Source organism: Haliaeetus albicilla, chromosome W, assembly GCF_947461875.1.
Source record: "Haliaeetus albicilla chromosome W, bHalAlb1.1, whole genome shotgun sequence".
Lineage (NCBI taxonomy): Eukaryota > Metazoa > Chordata > Aves > Accipitriformes > Accipitridae > Haliaeetus > Haliaeetus albicilla.
Genome location: NC_091515.1, coordinates 10,004,381 through 10,016,777, shown reverse-complemented (window position 1 = coordinate 10,016,777; position 12,397 = coordinate 10,004,381).

Sequence of the window (12,397 nt, the reverse complement as noted above, 5' to 3'; positions counted from 1 at the left end):
GATATAATATCCCAGAGTCAGGCTTTTAGGATTAAAGAAAATCTTGACATTAATCTTAGCATTTTAAACCGAGAAAAACAACCCCTTGGGATCATATATCAATGGGAGGGGAGTCACAAAGACTTGTTAATAATAGAATGGATCTTTTTAGCTCACCAGGCCCGAAAAACCATATTTTCTCGAACTGAAATGATTTCAGAATTAATTATAAAGGGGAGACGTCAGATTATTGAGATTTGTGGACAAGAACCACACACGATTGTCGTTCCTTTGACTCAAGGATATTTACAATGGTGTCTACAGAATAGCCTAACTTTACAAATTGCTTTTGCAGATTTCGAAGGAAAGATAGATATTCATCTTCCTGCACACAAAATGTTTACCTTGCTACAAAATATACAACTAGAAGAAAAAGAATTGTGTGCAGAGTTACCTACTGATGGTCCTACAGTATTTACGGATGGCAGTGGAAAAACAGGAAAGGCAGTAGTAGTTTGGAAAGAAGGTCAGGTATGGAAAAATCACATTGTCACATGTGAAGGCTCCCCCCAAGTGGTGGAACTTCAAGCTGTAATAGAAGTATTTAAAAAGTGGCAGGATGTTGAGATCAGTATTATTGCTGATTCTTTATACATGGTAGGTGTAGTAAAATGCTTGAGACATGCTTATTTGAAAGAAATTGATAACATCACATTGTTTGAAAAATTTAAGATGTTGCTATTTCTGTTAAACCAACGGACAAAGTGTTATTATATAATGCATGTGCGAAGTCACACCAGTTTGCCTGGATGGATCACAGAAGGGAATAAATGAGCTGATTTACTAGCTAATCCTGTATGGACTGGGCCACCCCCCAATAAACTTCTACAGGCCCGTGGAGCTCATAGTTTTTTTCCACCAACCAGCGAAAGTATTAGCCAAACAGTTTCAAATTTCTATAGCAGATGCCAAAGCCATCATTCAGTCCTGTGCTGAGTGCCAGAAATTATCTGGGCATGGAGATGGCGCTGTAAATCCTAGGGGTCTGCAATCCTTGCAGTTGTGGCAGACTGATGTGACTCATGTACCAGCTTTTGGAAAATTGTGTTATGTTCATGTTTCTGTTGATACATATTCCTTGATGGTATGGGCCACAGCACTTGCGGGCGAAACAAGTCGACATCTACAAACACACGACAAGCATTTGCAGTAATGGGTGTCCCGGCCCAGATAAAAACAGATAACGGACCATGTTTTATAGCACAATGGACTCAGGAATTTTTTCAGCAATGGGGAGTTACTCATATTACCGGCATTCCTCATTCTCCCACAGGTCAAGCTATAATCGAACGTACTCATAAAGTATTAAAAGCTTTTTTGGAAAAACAAAAAACGGGGGAATTAGGGGAACCTCCTTCAAATAGATTCATGAAAGCAATATATGTGATGAATTTTTTGACTCTGCGTGGAGAGTCAGTTGTTCCCCCTGTAGTTCGGCATTTTCAAACAATGAATAGTGGGATTCAAAATATTGATAATGGGTGGAAAGTCTGGGTTAAAAATATTGAGCATCAGCAATGGGAGGGACCTTTTAAAGTAATAACGTGGGGCCGAGGTTATGCTTGTGTCATTACAGAAAATGGGCCAAAGTGGATTCCAACTAAATGGACGAAACCTTATGCTGAGATTGATATGGAACACACTGACTGTAGTAAGCAGCATGGCAGTGACACCGGTGATTGATCCACATCGTTTAACGCTGTGGGACAGTAAGAATGTTTGGGTGTCACTAGCTAAAGCTATTAATCAAACCTCTTTTTGTGTGTCATTGGCATTACCTGAACAATCTTTTATTCCTGTGTATTTTATTAGGTATAATGTTGCTTTTACCGTGTTTAATTAATTGTGTTCATAGATCTTTGCAAAGGGCAATACACCAGGTGTTAATTGACGAAATACAAAAAGGGGGAGTAGGGAATCTCTCTCCACAAGAAAAGTTAGCTAAAGCCAAAATTAGGGGTAAGGTCATGGTTTTAGTTAAGAATCTAGAAACAGGGCAATGGGAAGGTCCATTTCCATTAATAACCTGGGAACGAGGTTATGATTGTGTTTCCACAGATACAGGCCCACAACAGACTCCCGCTCGATTTGTACGACCATCATCATCTGGAACATCATAGATGGTGCGGCAATATGAATACCACCTCAGCCAAAAACTAACGTCTAGGTCACCTTGGCTAACATAACAGGTCAAGATTCTCTGTGCATTGTAACCGCATCACAAAGCCCATGAACCAATAGACAGGATGGCTATGACTCGTGCAGCGCACCTGGCCAGCGAGCGCATGTGTCATAGGCTCCCGATGTTGCAACCGAGGCGGATTTTGGCACCCACTGGCCATGTGTGCTGAAATCCGTTCCTCTGCAAATGTATAAATACCGGGATTTTCCGAAGAGCATCGGGCTGGTGTATGGCAAGGCCATTGTTGCCTCCGTGGGGACGCCCACGTAAAGCTGGCACCTACTGATTGCTAGGCTGAGCTCGCAGAGCAAGACGGCACAAGAATGTACAGATGGTTCATCTTCCTCACAGTCCTCGGATGGACGTAGTCATGGATACCACCGCAAACCAAAGAAAACATCTGGATGACCCTGGCTGACGTGACCGGACAAGATTGCTTATACCTCAGTACAGCAACACCAAGCAATCTCTTTTTCACAGGTTTAATAGGGGGTTCCACCGACATCAACAAAGTTTAAGAACTTATTGATGGAGACCCCTGTGCAGCAGGTCATGGACTCAATGGATGGGAATGCCTGGTTTCCACGGATCGGGCATTCACCCTCATTGCCACCCCAGGAATCACAAATTCTGGGGTCCCTGAATACAGATTGGTGTAGTATTATCTGATTTACTGTTAGATGCAGATAGTATTAGACACACAACCTTACAAAATAGAGCTGCTCTTAAATCATTAGTTAAGATAGTTTTGATTTATCTTGTAGTGTTTTTTTTTTTTGTATTTTAATTTGTGTGCCTTGTAGGTTGCAATGTGTTTAAAAATTAATTGATAGATCAAGTAAGGCTGTGTTAATTGACAAAAAACAAAAAAGGGGGAATTGTGGACACATATTTAGCTAACAGTCACAAGAGCATTCCAGATGCCTTTAGAAGGCCTTGAACAGAATAAACAGAAGACAAAAAAAAGAAAGATGTCAGTTAGAAGAACACAGGTGCGCATTCCACGATAAAGGGAACTTGGCACAAAGAACCTCAATTCGGCAGTTTATCTTGACCAATTAGACTGAGACAAGTTTCGCATGTTTTAGTTGATATAACCAATTATGTCCTATGTTTATGTGCATGTACAGAGTTAGTATAACCAATTATATCTTATGTTTATATGCATGTACAGTGTCGATATAACCAATCATATTTTATGCTTGTGCACGTGGACACTATATGCTTGCATGCAGCAACCAATCAAAGCTTTTAAGGAACTTAGAGAATTGTATAAGAATGATCAGCTATGCTCAATAAACTGGTGACTTTGATCATCATATTGGTGTCCTGTCGTCCGTCCCCGCATAGAATTTCGCAACAGGTGAGCAAACTCCATCTGGAGTATTATTTCCAGGACTATACACCCACATAGGAAGGATATTATTGCCTTGGAGACTTCTTTCTATATTTCAGTAATCTAAGTTATGAAGGCAGATTTGAGGCACTTGCATTTATTCTTTCTAGAAATGGATTTTAAGTTGCTAAGAGTGTATGCCCAGGATTCATCAAAAATATTTTCCATAGTAAAAACAGATTGTACTTTTCAATTAAAAAAATTGTCTGCAATTTCAAGGTTTTCTTTAATTTAGACAGTCCTGGGGACTCTCACTGCATTATATTAAATACAACATGTATAGTATGGGAAATAATGCATGCAGGACAAGTTGCCTAAGACTTGAGTTAAATAGACCACCAATATTAATGAGCAAACAGATCTTCAAGCTCATTGCTAGCACTCACTTATGAAAGTTCCAATAGCATGTCAGTTGTCTTCATGAGTCCACTAGCAAGCAGAACTATGGCAAACAAATTGATCATGCAGCCCCAAAGGGAAGCAACAGTTGATCTCTCTGACTTGGGCTGCTGATTAATCCCCTTTCTAGTAATGGTGGGCTCTGTAGTCTGTTACCATTATCAAGGCTCTATATTCTACATATTAGAAGATTAGGAGTGGAGAGGGGAAAATCAATGTGAGTAAAGTTTATTAAACTTGCACAATGAATAACTCGAGGACATAAATATAAATTAATTTATAGATTTATTGTGGAGGGAAGGTATAGATAAGTATGATAAAAGATCAGGGACAGATAAACTGAAAAGTATTCAATGAACTTATCTGGTTTCTGAATTTGCCTTTGCTTAGGAAAGAATCACAGAATCATACAGAATCACAGAATGGTTGAGGTTGGAAGGGACCTCTGGAGGTCATCTGGTCCAACTCCCCTGCTCAAACATGGACACCTAGAGCCAGTTTCACAGGACCATGTCCAGGAGGCTTTTGAATATTTCCAAGAAGGGAGATGCCACAACTTTTCTGGGCAACCTATTCCAGTACTCAGTCACCCTCACAGTAAAAAAAGTGTTTCCTGATGCTCAGACAAAACAACCTCCTGCATTTCAGTTTGTGCCCATTGCCTCACATTCTGTCACTGGACACCACTGAAAAGTGCCTGGCTCCATTGTCTTTATACCCTCCCTTCAGGTATTTATATACATTGATAAGATCCCCCTGAGCCTTCTCTTCTCTAGGCTAAACAGTCACAGCTCTCTCAGCCTTTCCTTATAGGAGAGATGGTCTAGTCCGTTAATCATCTTTGTGGCCTTGTGCTGGATTCTCTCCAGTATGTCCATGTCTCTCTTGTACTGGGGAGCCCGGAACTGGACACAGTACTCCAGGTGTGGCCTCACCAGTGCTGAGCAGAGGGTAAGAATAACCTCCTTTGACCTGCTGGCAATACTTTGTCTAATGCAGCCCAGAATACCATTAGCCTTCTTGGCTGCAAGGGCACATTGCTGGCTCATGTTCAACTTGGTGTCCACCAGGACTCCCAGGTCCTTTTCTGCCAAGCTGCTTTCCAGCCGGTCAGCCTCCAGCATATACTGGTGCATGGGGTTGTTCCTCCCCATGACTTTGTTCTTCTTGTTGAACTTCATGAGGTTCCTGTTGGCCCAAATACTTTGCTTCAGAGGGCTATCTTCATCGACATATAAATACAGGATGACAGAGTAATATAACAGGGCTATCTTAGTGAGGACTGTGCTATTTTGGTAAGAGGATTTAACAGGATGAAATCAGGAATCATTTCTGTTCTGGAACTAGAATTTAATAAAGAAAATTTTTCTGTTGTCTTCAGATATTTTATTTGTGGAAGAAAAAAAGGGGAGTGATAAACCTGTGAAGAAAAATGAGGAAAACATATAACAAAATCAAATGTGTATATATTCAAACACACTCTGAGTTGGATTTCTTGCTGGCCATGTGTAATTTTCTAAAATGGAGGTTAAACAAGGGTAAAACCAACACAAGACTCTTCTATTTAGTCTTCCTTTTTTGTAATACTCTGCAAAGAGAAGTATGGTTTGGGAGTTGTTGAACTGCAGGCAGGCACGCACTCAGTCCCTATCGAGGAATTACCTTGTTACAGCGAGTGGGATTAGAAGCAATGTAAATGGGTTCTCCAAAATATTTCCTCACTTTTGAGCATTTCAGCACTGGGATGAGAGCAGTGATGAAGTCAGTAGAAGAAATATAGTAAAACCCTTCATCCTTGAAGATCAGTAAAAGAAAACACTGGCTGTACTCTCTGATGCACATGGTACTGTTATATACCGACAGAGCCAATTTTTTATATAACAATATATTTATTGAGAATAGCAAGCAAGCAGCGCTGGGCGGCCGGGGAGTCCGCGCTCTACCAACGGCTCGCAACTTTCTGTTATAGTTACATTTCTTATATACAGTTCATGCACCCCTTTCTTGTAAGTCTCTGCCTTGTCCTGCTTCCTCTTTCTTCACTCGTGCAGGTTTGTTACTAGGCAGATTCGGTCGATCTTCTCAAGGGAGGAGTGTCTTTTGATGTAGAATGTCTTTTGTTGTGGAGAAATGCAGTTGTGGCAGAGTTAATCCCCTTATCTGGTAAATTATAGCCGTTGTCTTTTCCCTCCTTAGCTAGTAAGTTATAGCTGTTGTTCTTTTCCCTCCTTAGCTAGTAAGTTATAGCCGTTGCCCTTTTCCCGTGACCTTTATGCACCATTTAAGCAAGCCTTGTTATTTACACAAGGCATCTGCTAAATCTCAATATGTCTCTTCCCCCTTCCCGATTGGTATGTAAGCCTTATTGTCTTCTTTTAATTCAACACGAATTACACAATGTCAGGGAACAATTTGGTTCCCTGTCGATTACAGTCCCCCGTTTTCCTTTTTGGTACCAGCATTAATTCGTGTTTCCAATCTAATAAGAGTCCTTTTAATTGGAGTAATTTCTGATTCTGATTCAATTTTTTTTACTTCATCTAAGTTATTATATTGTTGCCTCAATACCATTAACCGGATTGATTCTATCCTGCTTTGAACAAGGGCTATAACTTTATTTAAAATACATGGACCAAAAGTTAAGGTTAGCAGTAATATTATTAGGGGTCCCATCGAGGTTGAAATTAGGGTGGTCATCCAGGGTGATTGGTTAAACCGTGATTCAAACCATCCTTGTTGGGCTTCTCTTTCTCGCTTCCTTTGGGCAATTCCTTCTCGCACTTTGGCCAGGGAGTCCCGAACTACCCCAGTGTGGTCTGCGTAAAAACAGCATTCTTCTCCCAGAGCAGCGCACAACCCTCCTTGCTGTAAAAATAATAAATCTAACCCTCTTCTATTTTGTAAAACTACTTCGGACAAGGAGGTAAGGGATTTTTCCAAATACGAAATTGACTTTTCAATTCGTTCCAGGTCCTCATCCACTGCTGCCCTTAAAGAAGTTAACCCTTGATTTTGTTGTATAATGGAAGTTATCCCTGTTGCCGCCCCGGTTACCCCTAAGCCAATAAGAGTGGCTATAGTAATTGCTGTTATGGGTTCCCTCTTCCTGATTTATGTTCTCTATCTTCCCAATAGGTATACAGATTACTTTCCTGATGGTATAGTATCCTTGGGATAACTGTAACTTGGATACAGTATTCTTTTTTCTTGTTGAAAATGTTTAGGGACAGACATGGAGTGAGGCCTGTTTTGGAGCAAATCCACCATCCCCCTTCACCCGGTATGACCCACTTCTTATCTGTCATTTTGCTTACATTCTTTATCCATGAGCTACAAAGCCCCTTTTTTGCACGGGGGATTCTCCCTAAACATATTCCTTTTCCCCTCACTTGTTTTAGAGTAATGCCAATTCTTCTTTCTTCCCACCGGCACTGTAGGGGGTTGGCCTGGTTCGTGAGGTTATAAGTGGTGTTTATTCCTATGGCTTCATAAAAAGGAGGCTTAGTGTCGTAGCATAACCAACAAGCAACAGTAGCATTAGGGTTCGTATGGTTGAGGGCTTGATAAGCAGCTTGGACTAACTTCCATAATGGGTCAACATGGCTACCTCGGGTGGGTTCTGAGGTCCAAGTGGATAGGTTGGATATAGTTGTATCAGGTTCCTTCTTTGGGCTTGATTCGGCTCCTTTTATGATTTTATTTGGACCTATGGCCTGAGAATTTGGGATTTCTCTCTTTTGAATAAGAATTAGTCCTCCTCCGTCTGTGCCAGACTCCCAATATCTGACTCCCCAAGTTTTTCCCAGTACCCACCCGGGGTCCTCTGGTGACGTGACATTTAGGACTAAATATGAACAATTACTTAATATGACTGTTCTACGGGGAGCCAACTGTATGGAGTCTTCATACCTAGGTGGCTTGCACCCGCGCGGTCCCCATTCGACTTTCAAAAATTTGTCCCTTACGGGGGGAGTCCAAGCTGATGCAATTGTAACACAGTCCCAATAAGCACAGTAATATTGGTTAGGTGTATTGCAATACCCCTTCCCTGGATTAGAACTAGGACAAAAATAAAAGGGCTTTTCGTTCAAGCATGGACTTATGGGAGCCAGAGTACAAAGTGGGGCGGTAAAACTGGGGGACCCTGCAGTAATTTTCTTTTGGATAATTGTGGAATCTTCCCATCTTGACAGAGTCCATTCGTATGGCTGATGGGGATTTTTCCCTCGTACTGAGCCCATCCATACCAAAACTAATGATTTTACATTTCTAAGGCCTAAAATTACATAAAGTAAAAGCATTAAAGCTTGATCCCAATGTCTAGGGAGCAGTGGTGGTATCCATGGACCAGTGTGGGTATTATTTTCCCAACTTAATATATCATCGTAAGGTGTCTCTTTTATACCCCAAGATCCTTGCCTTTTCATGTCCTTAATTTTTTAAATCCTTTAGGTCATTGTGGAGTGGGGTTGGATCAGTGGGAAACGTTAGGGTGTTTTCAACTTGGTAGCGCTTGCTATATGGGTCTGTAGCTCCATATTTAAGGCAGCTCGTCATCAACAGTCCCCACAGTAGTACATTTCTGCCTCCTCCGTCTACTCGGTTGCCTCGAGCAATGGGGTGTACCATCTTCTCGGCAGCAAATGTATTCTTCAGGGGAGCACTTGTTAGGCTGCTTGGCCTGTCTTATTCTGTAGGCACTCCAATTTTTATCTTTCACTTCCCACAAGTAGCAACTCACTCCCACGACCGTTTTTCTACAATTTATGTCAGTTATTATTGTTACGTTAGGGCAAGGTTCGTTTGAATGATAACCATATTGTTCGGGATGTATCCCTTTTACAAATATTTCCCACCACTCAGTGGAATCCTTCTCAATTTTCCTACTAAAACCCCTAGGCGTAAGGCCTTGTCAGTCAATTGTCTTTCCCGATCATGACACTCCTGACAAACCCCTCTGGGGGAATACCTGTAACGGCAATGGCTCCACCACTTTCCCTGACACACTATACACTTATAACATACAAATAGGTAACAATTACAACCTGGGTTTACACAGTTAATGATCACAGGTTCATTCATCAGTTCTTTCTCCTCAGGGTGACTTTTAGATCTTCCGTCTTGTTGACCACTTCCTAATGCGATGTGCGGATTGGTCCCTTAACCCGAGTCGCATGGGTCCAGCCTTTTTCTGCCGTCCTGATGGCTGTATCTGTAGTTAAGAGAACAAGAAACGGACCTTCCCAGCGGGGGTTTAAAGATGTCTCTCTCCACGTTTTTATTAATACTTGGTCTCCAGGCTCAATTTTATGGATGGGGAATCCCAGGGGGACCGTCTGTTCCACTATTCCTTTTTGACGGTTGTCCCTTATGATCCTCGCTAAGGTAGTTATGTATGTACCGATAGATGCATCCTCAACTTTGGGGTGTTGTATTGGGATTCCATGGGAATAAGGCATTCCATATAACATTTCATAGGGAGATAACCCCGTGTTAGTCTGGGACCTTGTCCTGATGTTTAATAAAGCTAATGGTAAACATTTAACCCATGACATTCTGGTCTCTATCATTAGCTTCGTTAGTTGTGCCTTAATAAGCCCATTTATCCTCTCCACTCTCCCTGAACTCTGTGGATGCCATGGGGTATGGAATTCCCACTTAATTCCTAGAGCCTCTACTGTTTCCTTTAATACTTTGGATGTAAAATGCATTCCCTGGTCCAAATCGATAGCTATAACCATACCAAATCTAGGAATAACTTACTTCTTCTAGCAAATGTTTAACTACAGTTCTAGTAGTAGCTTTCGCAGTGGGATATGCTTCTACCCAATGGGTAAGCTGGTCTACTATTACCAAAAGATATCGATATCTTCCTACCTTAGGTAACTCTGTAAAATCTACTTGGATCCTCTCAAAAGGTCTGCAGGCCAATTTTCTCCCTCCAAGGGATTTTGCCCTAAAGTTAGACCTGTTCACCTTTTGACAAGTTAAACACCCTTGAACCTCTTGTTTTGTCAGTTCATATATGCCTATGCATCCATAGTATTTTAAAAATTGATCAGCTAGGGCTTGGGTTCCCCAATGGGTGGTCTGATGTAGTCTAGAAATTATATGTTTAGCATAAGCTTTTGGTAACATTTCTCGTCCATCCGGGAGGATCCATTTATCATCCTTCTGGACAATCCCTAAGGCCTGAAATTTCTGTATTTCCTCCTTAGTAAAGACCTTTTCCTTCTGCTCAGTTAAGGTTTTAATGGGCATTACTACTATTTCTTGGGCGGTTGAGGCTGCCTTCTTTGCTTCATAGTCGGCCCGGTTATTCCCTCTGGTATAAAAGTCTTGTCCTTTTTGGTGCCCTTTCACATGCACTACTGCTACCCGTTCTGGTTCTCGGATTGCAGTAAGAATTTGCCTTATTAATTCTTCGTGGATCAAACCCTTACCCTGGGTATTGATAAGTCCTCGCTCTTCCCAAATTTTCCCAAAAGTATGTACTACCCCAAAGGTGTATTTTGAATCTGTAAATATGGTTCCTACTTTTCCTTTTAGCCTTTGCAAAGCCTTTAATAATGCGTATAATTTGCAGGCTTGCACTGACCAGCTAGGGATAAGGGAGCCGGACTCCAGTACTGTTTCCTTTTTCCCATCTATTATTGCATATCCTGATTTCCTTTTTCCCTCCTCCATCCGTGAGGAGCCATCAACAAACCATTTTTCTCCTTCAATTAATTCTTCCTCCTCTAAATCCTCCCGGATCTTGGTTTGATACTCTATCAAGCTGATGCAATCATGTATGAGTAAATCATCTACGTGTCCATACAAAAACTGGGCTGGGTTTTGTGCCAAGGTAGTTTTTAACTGTAAATTGGGAGAATGAAGTAAGATTGCTTCATATTTTAGCAGTCTACTATCAGTCAGCCACTTGTCTGCCTTTTGATGCAAAATTCCCCTAACGTTATGGGGAGCATATACTTCTAATTTTCCCCTGAAGGTTACCTTAGTTGCTTCTTCTACCATCAAAGCCACAGCTACTATAGCCTGCAAACACGTAGGCCACCCTCTACTCACAGGGTCTAAAAGTTTAGAAAAGTACCCTACCGGTTTCTTATGCCCTGCCCAATCCTGTGCTAGTACTCCGTATGCCGTGTGATTATCTGTTTCTACAAATAAATAGAACTGCCTCTTCAAATTCGGTAAGCTTAAAACCGGGGCCGTTATCAAATCCTCTTTTACTTTATTCAACTGCTCTTCATCTTTACTTGTCCATTGAATTTTATCACTGGTTAATTTTTCATACAAAAATTTTACCTTACTACTATAATTTTCAATCCATTGTCTACAATAGCCCAAAAGTCCTAACAGCTGCCGAACCTGTCTCTTAGTTTTTGGAGGGGGTAAACTTAAAATTCCTTCCACCCGATCAGGATTGAGTTTCTTGGTTCCCTGGCTTAGCCAGTGGCCTAAGTATTTTACCTCTGACTCAGCAAGCTGAAGTTTTGATTTAGAAACCTTAAGCCCGATGTCCCCTAAAAAGTTCAGTAACTGTATCATGCTTTCTCTAACTTCTTTTTCATTAGTTCCTGCCATTAATAAATCATCCACATATTGTAAAAGTTTAATCCCCGGGGGTAGGGTAAATTGCTTTAATATGGCTTCTAAGGCTTGCCCGAACAGGTTAGGTGACTCCGTAAACCCCTGGGGTAACACTGTCCATCTTAACTGCTGTTTCCTACCCGTATCAGGGTCCTCCCATTCAAAGGCAAAGTAGTCTCTACTGCTTTCATCAAGGGGGCAGGCCCAAAAGGCATCTTTCAAATCTACCACACTATACCAAGTGTAATCTGAGGAGATCCGATTCAATAGTGTGTGAGGATTAGGGACTACTGGGAACCGGGTGACCGTATGGCTATTTACAGCTCGTAGGTCCTGAACTAACCGGAATGACCCGTCAGGTTTCTTGACAGGTAATATGGGGGTATTATGGGGTGACATACAGGGTTCTAAGGTTCCTTTATGTATTAAACTTTGTATTATGGGTTTTAAACTTTTTCTTCCTTCCATGGACAACGAGTACTGCCTCACTCGTATTGGTCTCTCTGGGTTTTGGATGGTTACCTTTATCGGCAGAATATCTAATTTTCCTATATTGTCTTGGTTATACCATACATCAGGATTGATCTCTGCTTCATCAGTGGGATTTAAGGGGTACAACTTCACCACGAGATTATAATTTTCCACTGATAAATTAATCTCTAAACTAACAATTAAGTCCCTTCCCAAAAGATTATATTCTGCTTCAGGCACCATCAGAAATTTACCCACGCAAAATTTTTGAGGAGCCTCTATTTCAATAGCCTGAGTTTCATATACTTTAAACAGTT